This window comes from Patagioenas fasciata, chromosome 1 (genome assembly GCF_037038585.1).
Source record: "Patagioenas fasciata isolate bPatFas1 chromosome 1, bPatFas1.hap1, whole genome shotgun sequence".
Classification (NCBI taxonomy): Eukaryota; Metazoa; Chordata; class Aves; order Columbiformes; family Columbidae; genus Patagioenas; species Patagioenas fasciata.
This window is the reverse complement of record NC_092520.1, coordinates 189,646,944-189,660,953: the sequence shown is the minus strand read 5'-3', so window position 1 is coordinate 189,660,953 and position 14,010 is coordinate 189,646,944. Positions and strand designations below refer to the sequence as shown.

Below are 14,010 nucleotides of genomic sequence, written 5' to 3'. Positions count from 1 at the left end.
GGTGCAGATGTTGGGAGTGTTGCAATACTGCACTACAAGTACTGACTTTATAGATGTATATACGCAGAGCACTACTCACAGACACAGTGGTGGTATTATCAGTGTTTAGAAGTTTAACAGAGCTATTTTGTGATTTTTGAAAAGCTGGAATGAATTCAGAAAAGAGTATTAACAAATAGTGATTTGGGTCCTGGAAAATGCATCATATTGTAAACTAATATGTGTAACATAATGCTCAGCCTGCATAATTTGCCTAATAAAAGAGTATGGGACAGCGAGTATTGGTAACATGAACACTGGTATCAAATGGGCAGTGAATGGCGTAAGGAAACAAAGTCAAGGGAAGTTTCAGTCAGGTCAGCTAAGAATAAAAATCATGCACAGTGGATTTTTTTTTTTTATTTTTTTTTTTAATCATAGTGACTCCCTGGAGCTACTGAGAGAGCAACTCATGGGACTTTGCATCACTTGAAGTGTTTATATCAGGATTTGATAAATTTCTGAAAAAAAAAGTTTCAAATAGAAATTATGTTCTTAATAGGCTGAAATCTTTCAACCATTTTATGCAAGAGATCAGATTAGATGGTCACAGTAACCTTTTTAGTAAGTGCACATATAGCACAGTTTCAGTTTCATTGACAAATTCTTTTGTTTTCTTGAGGATCTTGGTAATTTTCCAAGATTGAAAGCTGAAAAATATGAATTCTTATTTTTTTTCTCATTTCCCAAACGTTATATTTTTTGTTGTTAGTGCACTTTGAGAATATTTTCACAGGTGTAGTTGCAAAGTATTTAAAATTAAAGCACCGCTATACTAACAGGAAATCAATATGTTAAATTCAATTTTGGATAAATTGAGTGGGGTTTTTTTTTGGGAAAATATTTGTTCATAGTCACAAAATTTTGTTATTTAAACAAAAAAACATAAACACAAATAAAGTTATGACATCCACCAAAATACGTGATCTTTCAATTTTTGAAATTGTTCAAGGTGATGTTTTGAGGGATATCTAAATGAAACAACAAAAAATACAGTAGATCAAATATTATCCATATTCATGTTTTGCATACCAAAAATTGTACTCATTCCGAATCTTGGCAACTTTTTACTATTATTGATGTTTTAATATAAAACTATTGCATATGTTAATTACTGTAATTAACATGTGACATAAAAATCTTGAACTCAATCACAATTTTAGACCTTTTTGGTTTAGAGTCACATATTTTGTACAGGTTTCTGGAAAATGAACTAATTTTTCAGTAAAAAGAGATTGTGAAATTTGTATTATGAATGCATTATTTTCCAAATAGTTCATAAATACCTCATACAATTAAAATGAAATTGTAAAAAACTGTATACTTAGATTGCATGCTTGCACAGAAGAACAAAGGCTTAATGTTATTTAAGATGTTTTTGCTGTTTCATAAATTTCATCTCTTTCCAATTACAGCATAAAGTTCAATATTGTATTTTTTGTCGCCAACTACCAACTTCGTAATAGCATTCTATAGAATGCTTATTAAGTATCCAACTTCTTTTTTTTTTTTTTTTTTAATATACAACTATAAGCCTGACAATGAATACAATCAAGACCTATTGCTTCTGTTATTCTTAGTACAACCCCAACATGTGATTCCAGGCTAAGTGGAATTAATACGCATTGGATCACTGGCTCAGGACTCATGATGAGGGAGACCCTGTTACCATAGGTGCCCTCTGGATGTGACCCTCAGAATAAATCTATGGCGTACAGATATTTTCCTGGCTGAAACTGAGAGGCAGAGCCTTTGTAACTCAAAGGCAGACATGTCTGAATGGTTAGATTTTGTGTTGTTTGTACTTTATGTAATTTACATGTATTTATCTACTTCTCAGTCATGGACTTTCAAAAATTTCAGATGATTTCACATCGACACAACTCTTCAGGTGGTGTTTCTTATGTTTAGTAGTCATGCCTGAATTAGCTTTGAGAATGTACAACTCCAACATCTTAAACTGTTCAAGGAAACCTATTTTTTCTTCTGTAGAGATGAAACAACTACCCTTGTTTCCATTTGGGGGAGGTTTTTTTTTTAATGAATTATCATAATTTGTTAAACAAATGGTTCACGATCACTGCTTAGGTGTAGAAATCCTAACTGTTATTTGTGGTAAGGTTGTTCTAAGATATTTTTCATACACAAGCTCCATTTCTGAATGAAGAACTTCTATGATTCTCAAATATTTGATGTCTAGATGTTATGCTACACAGATTAGAAGGTTCTGTATCTCTTAGTGAGGTAGCTTTCTCATTGCTGCTCCTCTGAAGTTTACAAGTTTAGCGTTGTTCAATATTTTGAACTAAAACCATTATTGATTAATTATCATTGCAGTATTCTACCTTCAGATCTAATAACAATGAAATAAGACTCATGAATGTAAAAAGACGCCTTTTTCAAATCTAATAGTGTAATGCAATCTAACAAAAGGTATTTAGTCAAAATTCAGTTATATCCTCTGGATTCTAACTATACTCTTCAAAGCTATTAAAACAGAACAAATGAAGTGAATACCAGAAAACATGTATTTCTGAAACATGTAATATTTAAAATCACTGAATAGATGAAAGACTCTTTGTGAGCTACTTGAAATTATCTGGGCAATGCTACATATTTCATAGAAAAAGAATAAATATTTTTTTCAAATCTATTTCTACAGTGATCTCTTGATTAGGAAATCAGATGTGAAAGAGTTAAGCAATCATCATTCTTTAAAAAACATACCTACTTGTCTTATGTAGGTTGGTTCAAAATCATGCTATCATATTGATTTAAATCATAGTGCTCAACCAGTTGCCATTGAGTAAAAAGGTGAAGAAACTATATTAATCTGAAACCCATATCAAATGAACGGTACAAAGAAATAGAGTTCAGTCTTAGTATTATCCTCTGTCATAACTAGGGAATAAGATTATATCAGTGTTATCGTGAAATGATTCAGTTGTTAAAGGCTGATTACAAACAAACAACACACATCAAAGAACTTTCTCCACCATTACTAACATAAACCAGCCATGTGGTGTATTTTTGCACATTCAGTAAATTCATGGGACAAGATCCAGAATACCTAAATTAAAATTCTAATTCTATTTCTAATTCTACATTTCAGCACAAACTAAATTTTGTATGTGTCTACTGAGCATGTGATAGATGATGTCCTCGTAGAGGGATACTGCCTGGTGTTCACTTAGCATGCTGGTCATAAGTGTGGACCACATTGTATGCCTGAACAAACACATCTTGAGAAAATCAATGAAACTGATGGTGAGTTTGACCTATTATTCTATGTTTATTTCTATTAATTTATTTTATGTGAGTATCTAGTGTACACAGATTCTCCCAGGGCTCAAATTTATTTTATCCATCTCAGAACTTGGCAACCGTTAACTCTCTTATCATGCATGGTTTCACTTTGTCAATTACTTTCCTGTAGTACCATGATTCTTCTGTAGTTCAATTTCTTTTTTTTTTTTTTTTTTGATTTCAACAATGTCTCTGTGTTGCAGTTGGTGTGGATAGGCATCAGTTTTGTTGACTTCAGGGGATAGTTATGTGAATTTCATTAGTTTTATCGATTTGCCAAGAGGGGAAGTTTATTCAAAATTCCTTTTTTTAGTAGTTGTTTTGTCCCCTGAATTGTGAAAATTTATCCATGTGTTTTTAAACCCAATACAAACGCATATATTGTCTTTATTCATTTTAGTTCCAAACTCTTCTTGTAATGTGTTCCTCACATTAATTATTATTTTTTTAAAACTACTAACTTTCAGTTTCATTGAATATCCTTCATTTTTGTGCTGTCTACATCATGTTTCTGTATTTGCATCTCTATACAAAGTATGTACCTGAAAAAACTGTTAAAAGAGTATTGTATTTTCAAGCTCATTGAAGAAAAAGGACTTAATCCTTTAATTTATCTAACTCTTTTCTTGTTAATACTATTTTATTTGGTGCCCTCTTTAATCTTTGTTTTTATTGTTATTACTACTTACTATATCTATTAGAATGATTTTTTTAAAAGCTGTGTTAAGTAGCAAAATATCAATCAAATACTAAACTATCGCAACTGACCCTGTAAGATAATTATACCTAAAGAGAGATTAAATCAGAATTAGGAGTCAGATCTTGCATAAATTTGAAAGATAATATATAAAATCTTTACCTCAGAAAATGTTTATAACCTTCTGCAGGCTGGTTGGTGCATTTCTGAAGTAGTTTGTCCATGCAACATGTGGTATGACTCTTTGGTGTTATCTAGTGTTTTCTCTGTCTTTTCTGTAGGACAACCTGCCTGTGTCACAAGAGGTTTTGTCATGTATCATCGGCACTAACTAACTGATAAAATCTTTGATGCCATACCGCTCTGCTTTGAATTCTTCTATTCCCTGTAAAGCAAATAATTAGATATCATTCATGACATCAATAGAAGTTGAGGAATGACTGATAATTGTAAAAGAATTACTATTCACTTCAACACAGAACAATTAATTTTGATTTGAAACAAAAAATACCATACTGGGTACTTGTACAAGAAAAACATGAAATAAATCATCAGTATCACTGAAGAGCCAAGTGAGTAAATTTCCTTTTATTCAGAAGCACCATGTCTAGGGATATTCATCAAGGATGAAAAGAACCATACTTCAATTTTTTTCTCTACCTGAGGGGCTTTTGAGCTCATCTCTCTTACAAGCATGTTTGAATCACCTGACTTAGAATTCAGGTAAGCAGATAGTTAATTATTGTCATTCTCTATTCCTTTCTATTAAAAATAGTGTTGGTATAAATAATTGTTCTCTGTTGTTCTACTCCACAGAAAGATGCTGACACCATCAGAGACTTTTTTTTCTGTATTTTACCAGAACCTCAGAATATGCTTCACATACTCAATGCTACCAGGACTACCGGAAATTAATCTGATTCAATTTCTCATCTTCAGGAAAATATTTGTTTATTTCATTTGAGCGTCATTTCACTTGACAGTACACACAAACATTGAAAAGGTACTTAAAGTTCCACCTTTGTATCTGAAAATTGCAGGAAGTTAAAAATTCAATTGAATGTTTATGATATCCCAGGATAAGTTTTTTAAGCCTGAGTAGTTTACTTGTTTCAAGGTTCTGGGAAGATATACAACAACCTGATACGTAGACAACCTGATACACAGTTTGCTCCACACCTTATGGAATTCCTGCTTGTATGCACCATTCAAAATTCCAGAACTCCCTTTTAGACTCTTGTATATCTTATGCTGCAATTCCCTTGGGAACTTCAGTGATGTCTAATGTCATTTAATGAACTCCAGTGAGACGTTAACTGAACAAATAAAGAGACGCAGAAGCAGTTAATGAGGTGTGGAATCAAGAATCAACACAGTGGGGAGTAAGACCCAGCAGCAGAGAATGCAGAAAAAGCTATTATTTTATGTATTATGACCACTAGTGAAAAAAAAGAAACAATGCAACAAATCACACATACAAAAATCTGTACTGTTGTCTACTACTCATATTCTTGAACATTGACAATAAAACCTTAAAAAAACCCACAAATCTTTTAAAGTGTAACAATTTCTATGCTTGTGTAACATGAACTGTTTCTTGGTGATAACATTTTTATTTAATTATGTCTGTGAGCATCATAACTTATATTCATGAACATGGATTGGCATAGTTGTTTAAGTCTATAATGAACTAAATGTTACACAGAATACAATTTTCCTCTTCATTTACTTTAATTTATTCTAGTTGTAAATGCCATTGCCTTCCATGATTATGGAATAAATCTTACTGTAGGATCAATTACTACAGTTTAAGAATTAGACTTAAGAGGTTTTTTGTAATTATGTACAGTTTTTGTGCCATTAGATCTCAGTATTATTCTTTTTAAAATATTTTGAGACCTAATGACACAAAAGATTAGAGCCAACATCCCAGGACACTTAACTATTGAACTTTTGTCAGCATTTGACTACTCAGTTGAACTACATTTTGTTAATGTTTCCACTTTAATATTTTAAATGAAAATGCTGGTAAACAAAATTAGTTTCTACTTATTTGTGTCAAAGAGTTAAAACATTGGTGAACTCAGGTGGTGGACACAGACCCATAAACACTACATAGTTTCACCTCACAAAAGAATGAACTAAATCTTTTTCTAAAACGATTTTCAGAAGTTTTTTAATTGCTCCTTTAGAAAGGGGCATATATAACATTCCAGCATAAAGAAGCAGTTCATTAAAGAAACCTACTACCTGGATTCAGCAATTTGTTGACAAGTGAGGGCTCTTATTCAAACTAAAGAATTCACTAACATGCCACACTGATCTTAATTGATACTGCAATCAGAGTGACCGCATTACTGTAGAATGTCTTATCAGAAGATAAAGGGTTAGAAGCTCATGTTTTCTAATCAGTTATATAATCCCCACTAAATGAAAGACTGATTCAGAAACATTGTGACAAATTACCATACATGCTAATCTACACTGCTATCCCTTTATGGCTATTCTGAGATTAAAACTTGCATTGCTTTCCCCAGAACTGATCCCTCATTTTACTCTAGAAGAAGAACAAGAAAAATGACTGTGCTTCTGTTAGCATCAGTTGTTATAAAAAAAGCAAAATTTCAAGTATGAAATGAGAACTAATGCATTAGTGATGGTGATCAAACTTATAGATGGAGTTATACATTAACCCAAACAATTCTAAGCAAAGCTACTAAGAAATACAAATTGTGATCTTTACATGGTTTTTACATGTCACTTACTATACAGGTTATAGCTGTTAGGCTGTCTCCAACTTGATTTAATCTTTCCCGTCTCATTCTGTTTTCATTAAACTCACCAATAAAGATCTAATTTAGAGGTGATGGGCAAGCTGACTTCCTGTGTTATTGTTTACACCCAAGAATTACATTTGACTTCACTAACTGAGAAACAGTGTGGGGAAATTTATATCTCAGTAATTTAGAGAGTGCTCCTACATTTGTGTTTTTTGCATCTTCTAGATAGTAGATGTGAGTTGTGAAAGATTAGATTCTTTACATACAAGGAGTATAGCTGTCTGTTGCCACATAAGTAAAAGTTACCAAAAGCTATATAAAGTTTGCTAAGGGCTCAAGCAAGCAGTGAACATTTCATAAAGTGTGATGGAATTTAAATAAATAAATAAATAAAATACATTAAGTAAAAGGGTCTGAGAGAAAATCATTTTTCTTTCTTAACAGCTGATTATCATTACCTTTTATGTGCTAGTGAGCATATAGGTTAATTCATACTTTGTGCAGCATACATAATAGGCTTGTAGGTGATTTTAGCAATCTCACAACTTTACCAGGCAAGACCATATACACCTGCAAATGTGATCAAGGTTTCTGATGAGTTCAGATGAACCTTCTGGCAGAACACTGATCTACAAAGATTTTTTTTTTCATAACTGCATTTTCCTTAGAAAGACCCATCTGAATATGTAGATTTAAACTTCTACAAGGAATACTTTGTTTTTAAGAGGAGAGGGGAAAACAAACAAAAACAAAACCAGAAAGAGGTATACTCCTTCTCCTTAATTTTCCGTTTAATTCCAATCTTCTTTAGAAAAAGAAGGGCATTTTTCTCATCTATACAAACTGTCTTGGCAGAGGACTGGCAATGTGTCCATGCCTGGATCCAGGGTGGGGTGGGAAGTGACAAAGATGGACTATGGTAAAGTACATAACATTAGTGTACTTGAAATGATGGGCATAACCTCTGCAACAGAGAAAATTCTGTACCCACCATGAGGCAAATAAAATGCAAAAATCTGTCTTTGGACTTGTTTACAGTGGATTAACAAAATGCTTAAATGTCTTAAGCAGGTGCTTGGATCACCTTCTGCGTCACTAGTGCAAAACTTACTATGTTCATGACAGTATTTCAGTTTGCAATATATCCTTAAATTCTTTTAAACAGCAATCTAGAAATGTCCTTCTTCAGAGTGATTCCATGGAACACAAAGATGGATGGAGAAACTAAATCAGAAAGTCAAAGGCAACCTTTTCTAATGCAACAATGAAATCTGTAGATGCTACTGTAAAAAAGAAACCACCTACCTGAATTTACATTTGGGGCTGAAGGAAAAGAGAAATGGTAGTTTGATAGGTTGACAGCTTGATGGATTTGTGGAGGCAAACAAAGTCAATCTGTTTTTCTCTTTTACTCTTGTAAAGTCCAATGCCTGGCTGAGATAGAATGATTCTAAAGGATCCTTTGTTCATGTTTTATCAGTTCTTCACTAACTCTGAAACACCATCCAATCTAGTATGCAACAGAAACCAAAAACTTCTTCTGTTTCTTGCAACAAGAGAGAAGATTCCCATTTTGAGCACAGGCTAGTATAACATACATCAGGTAATTATGAAAACATTTACTTCAGTCAGTTAATTAATAGCATTCAAGATTATTTCTATAAGTAGTTGGAGAACAACAAATAGGATCTAATATATTTTCTTCGATATTTTTGAAAACATGTTCAGTAAATGCAATTTTAACCTCCTCTTTTCTTTGATCTTTGCCAATTTACTTGTGTCAAGTTATTGTAATAAAATTACTTTCTGACCTAGAACAATATTAGACAATCAAACTAATGTTGATTTTTTTAAAAGATGTTCTTCAGAGAGTTCAAATATTGACTCTGAATTCGTTCTCATGAATTAGATGCATTTAAACCTGAACACTTTGGAGTTTAGTTGTCCCTGACTCCACCTTTAGCAAGCGCAGAAAGAAAGACTTACCTCCACAGCAAGTTAAATTTCTCCAATCCAAATTCCTCCTGGGAGAAACTTGTCTTTTCCATTTACTGTAGAGAATGATCAAGACCTCTACAGAAAGATCTAGTTTGCCTCACTTCTGTTGAAATTGAGTCATTCATGCATTCTGTATTGATGCATGATACTATTGGTATCTGGATAAATTGACCTGACATTTTTATACGTATCATATATGTACATATATAATATTTTTCTTTAAACTTATAGGACTTCTGTGGGGGACTACGGTGGGTCCGTGGATTCCCTGATGGAGGGCATGGGAACAGAAATTAGCCTTGAAGATATGAAGGCCTACCTGTGAGAAAGATGGGAGTAAAGGAGTATCCGGAGATGTTAAGGATGTACTCGTGAGAGAGAAGGGAGTAGAAGAGTAACATTGATGATAGCAAAATTAGCCAATGAGATTTTACTGCTGTAACTTGTAACCAGTAGTGAAGAGACACATGAATTGGTAAAACTGTATAAAAATGCACTTGTGGCAATAGATGGCATCTACTACTTTCATCCTGGAAGAATTTGGTCTATGCTGTTTTTCCGTCTCAACCACGACAGACTTCTCATCTTTTTCTCCATTTCTTTGTCTTCTTACATGAATTCATGACACTTCTGGTCCATCAAATTATTTGAATTTGTCCATGTTTTTGGAGACTCAGAAACAGTACCTAAGCAGATTCACAAACATACAAGTAATGCCTACAAACATGCACACAAGCATAAAGGAAACCCCAAAAATGTCGTTTCTGCAAGAAGTCAAAGAAAAACATCCCAAAGATGGGTTAACTTTTCCCATCTACTGAGGACACTTTTTTCCCCTTAGATTTAAACTACTCTGAAAAATATAAGACCCATCACAATTTTAGCAATGATTTAAATATTTTAGAATCCGGGTGACTCACAGAAAGGAAAAAAATATATTATGTCAGTTTGAAATCTCTTTTAAAATCAATCTTTCCTGACTTTCAGTGTAAATTGTTGGTTAGCTGGATGAAGAATTAGAGGTGACAAACCTGTTGCTAGAGTTAACTGATATCAGAACACTCAGAGAGCTTAACACGCTGACTACCTTAGAAATAACAAGCAACGGCCACATCATCCTCTCAGTTTTGTAGCAAAAGGCCTTCTCCCGCCTCATTGATGAGATGTACTTTGACAGAGTAATATTGTTCAAAAATAATTTTGAGTACTTTCATTAGTGGACCACAGGTCCCCAAATTAGTGAAATACCTTTGAGCAGTTTAAACTTGTGATGGATAGCATTTAACTGCACAAAAGTCATTTGCTTTCTCACACTAGGGTTTGTATGTTTTGCCCCACTGCAAGAATGAAAAACGATCAAGAATAACCTAAGCTGGGCCATTCAGAATGTATTGCAAAACATAAAGTGTATCATTATTGCTATGCTGCCCAGTAATTAGACCTTAACAAAAAATGCAAAACATTTCCTATGAATGTTAATTCAATTTCAATATCCGAGGGCAATAACAGGAACCACATATAAGTTCCAGTGAATGATTATTAAAAAGCATCTTGTATCACTTTATCATTTTTCCCTCAAGAAAAAAAAAAATAGTTACACTTTCAAAATCCTAATGTTTCTTGCCTGTTTGAAGAACAATTATGTAATCCAGAGGCATAGCATTTTTTTTAAATTTATTTTGTTTTCCAAATTAGTAGAACTGTAGACTTTCTGTTCCAGACATAGCCCCAGAATTCAGAATTCTAGAATGTTATGCTAAGACATTCCTATATGTCCTTATATAAATAATATCTCATTTTTATATCTCATGATTATGTTTTAGAAAATTCTCCCAAAGGGGGTCATTGCTGCTGTCTTTTAATGAAATAGTGAATGAGAATAATTTATGACACATAAATGGAAAATATTCTTGCCACACAGTTTGGCATACATGCAAAATCTAAGAACAATTGTTCTTTCATAATGATCTTCCTGGCAGAACTTTGTAATAGAGTCAAACTATTTTCACATATGGTGAGAAGCTTTATTTACCAACTGCAAACGCCATTGTTAATAGTTCATTTACAGTTCTACTTTCAAGGATACCAACCAGCAGTCAAGTATTGTCAGAACCTAAATGTCCAGAGTCATTTGCTCTTTCTGCCATAAAATTTTCATTCTTACACTGCCAGTCTCCTAAAGATCTCATCCACTGGGCTTGCCCGCTTTAATGACAGAGGGAAATAATTTTGTGTAGCTTGGGGAAACCTATCAGAACCTGACATCAGCCGAGATTTTAAGGGAATATTTGCCTGTAGGGAATAGCTTTGTCTGCCTGATGTCTCTGTGCATCTTCCTTACAGATCACATTCTGATAAAACTTATCTGCCAAAAATTAAGAGCATTTGTCTTTAACTTAAGGTATTGACTTCTGTTTTTTGAAATATCCATCCAGAAACTGGACCTTACCTGGGTAACATGTATTGTTTTATTATTCCCTTCACGTTATTCCCTTTAACTGCTTCAAATTCTGTATTTGCCAGGTGTGTTTATTAAGAGGTGATATGAATGATTGTTGTGTCAAATTAAAATAGCTTTAGACTCTCTTAACTAATCCACAAACCCGAAAGCACATCAGCTACATTGCCACTTTGATATTCATGTACTGATGAGAATATCTAATGCTTGCAGATACACACCTTCATTTAGTGAATCGCCTTATGCAGTCATACAGCACAAAATATTAATTCACTTTTAAAAAGCTTTTATTCAAGGTAATGTTTCTCCCTCATCTAGCTCAAGAGGAATGGTCCAGGAAACTTCTATTCAATGAGAAGAATGAAATAAATGTCAGTTTACAGATTGATGCGTAAAACTCTATGGCAAACATTCGCAAGTACACACACAGTACCAGCCTATAGCTGTCTCCACCTTTAATGATCTGGTCTGATGAGCTGGTGGGTTTTTGTTAGGCAGATAGTTCAAATTTAAATACTTCTGGCCACAGTAAGAAAGAAAACAGAAGTAATATATATACATGACAACTGCATTTATGGTCTTCCTTCCTTTTTAGCAGAACACAAGGAAGAGGTATGCCAGTTCATTTAATATACTTTAAAACCTGCAACCAGTTAGCTACTGATCCAGTAAAAAGACAAAAGAAGGCAGACTGCATGGAAGGGGGAGCGATATGCTTCTACAAAATAAAGGTAAAAGTTAAGTATATAAAGAGGTAAGACAAGAGGACTTCCTCTATCACATATATAATATTGATGAGCCTCTTTCCAAAGAAAGGTTGAGACCCCTAAGCTGGTAGTAGTTAACACAGGCAAAATATCATCCAAAATTAATTTATTTTCTCCCTTGTTCATTTTTTTGCAATGTGTCCAGGAGTAATGGCAACCATTTCTCTAGTGAGTAACTGCGTGCAGGTGAATAAATTATTATCTAGAAAGGAGACAAGGAGGTGAAGCTTATGAGGAACACCATATCCTCCTGTGAAGAAGACTCTAAAAGGTAATTCGGTGCAAGGATACTGAGGGAGTATGAAAATAAAATGAGTATCCTGCTCTACTCATGTATGAACAAAAATATAGCTGTGTTACTGTAAATGAACGTCCCTTCTGGGTATCATGTTTATTCTGCATTTCCAAATCCTATTGCCAAATAGGTATTAGATTAGACTATTAGTACTGTTCAGTCCACTGAGAAGGTGGTTGTGACTTGGATCATCCTCATAACCCATATCTGTATGCATGGATTTTGGGTACTATATTCTCCCTATATCTCAGCATTGTGTACGATTTATTTTTTATATTCTGTTAATAAACAACTTATTGTGAAAGATACAACATTAATCTTCCTGGAAATCTTTTTGTATCTCAGGGCATTATCACTCTACCTACTGGCATTTGAAACAATGTGGGAAAGAAAAAAAAAAAAAAGAAAAAGAAAAATGAAAGAGAAACTTATATTAAAAAATACCTTCTTATCTGGCAGAAAACATTAGTAAAATATTTTTGCATTTATACTGAGACCAAAACAACTTGGAATAGATTATTTGTTCACCACCAATGGTAAACACTTCCTGCATTAGCATACAGCACATGTGAGCAATCTTCACCAAGCAAAATAGCAATAGATGCATAGTAATTATGTTAGAGCAATGTAGACATCATTTAGAAATGTAGAACTTGGAAGACATCTGTGGGGGCTGGAGTAGACACAACACTGCAATCCAAGTGACTGCATACGTATATGAGCACATATGTGTGCACAGCCACACACAGAATCATGCATACTTTAACATTTGCAAGAAATATCCTGCATTTTTCAAAGAGAGAATAGACTTACTTTCAGGTAAGTTGTCTGCAAATTATACAATAATAATTTGAAAATCATAAGTGTTGCCTACTAAGTAAATAGAAGAACATTCTATAGGAATAAAATATTTGCAATTGCATTTTAAAATATTTGCAAATGATTAAGTATTGCATACCTCATTTTGTCATCTGTCTGTTTTACTGTAATTCATTTGGGCCATATTGTTTTTTCATTACTTTTAAGCTCTTCAGCTCATTAATTTGCTATCCAATTATATCTAATTACTCATTCACAGCGGTATACCTAATTTTCAAGAACTAGCAAATTTGTGCTATCAAATGTTCTGAGAGTGTATTCAATACAGTAAATTGTTTCACATTGTTTAAATCCCATCATATTAATTTAGAAAATCCTGAATCAGCATTTTTAAATCTAGAAATATAATATTATTACCTTAAGATCCTCTTCTTGTTGTCTTAAGGCCCCATTTTACTTTATGGAAAGTAAGGAAAATATAGGACATTTGTACTTGATTAGAATGAAAAAAAATGTTTTACCAGAGTCTATTCAAAGTTCAGACCATAAGAAGCTGACCTATTTGAGAAGCAAACTCAAACCAACATCTGTTCTCTGATATCTCTTTTATATCTAGGAAGAAGACATACTTACTGTACCTGGCACTTCTAAAATTTGCATTGTCTTTGTTTCTGGGCTGTTACACATTGTTTCCAATTTCTTTTTTTTCTTTTTTTTTTTTTTTAGTCTAAAGGAGGGCTAGTGTGGCCTTCCTCTTAGATCAGTGTTGCTGCTTTCTCTTCAGAGGTATATATTTACGTTATTTATTGAGTTGAAACTTGTTTAGTTAAATCTTGTTCGGAGGATGGAGG

The 14,010-nt window shown here is 33.3% G+C and overlaps 1 long non-coding RNA gene across 1 annotated transcript; it reads left to right on the top strand.

Moving 5' to 3' along the window:
- The first annotated feature begins 2,998 nt into the window (after positions 1 to 2,998).
- LOC139827086 (uncharacterized) lies at positions 2,999 to 7,183 on the top strand. The gene is made up of 3 exons (XR_011737281.1): positions 2,999 to 3,306; positions 4,324 to 4,765; positions 4,859 to 7,183. It is a non-coding gene; the product is annotated as an uncharacterized lncRNA (long non-coding RNA).
- The last annotated feature ends 6,827 nt before the right edge of the window (positions 7,184 to 14,010 follow it).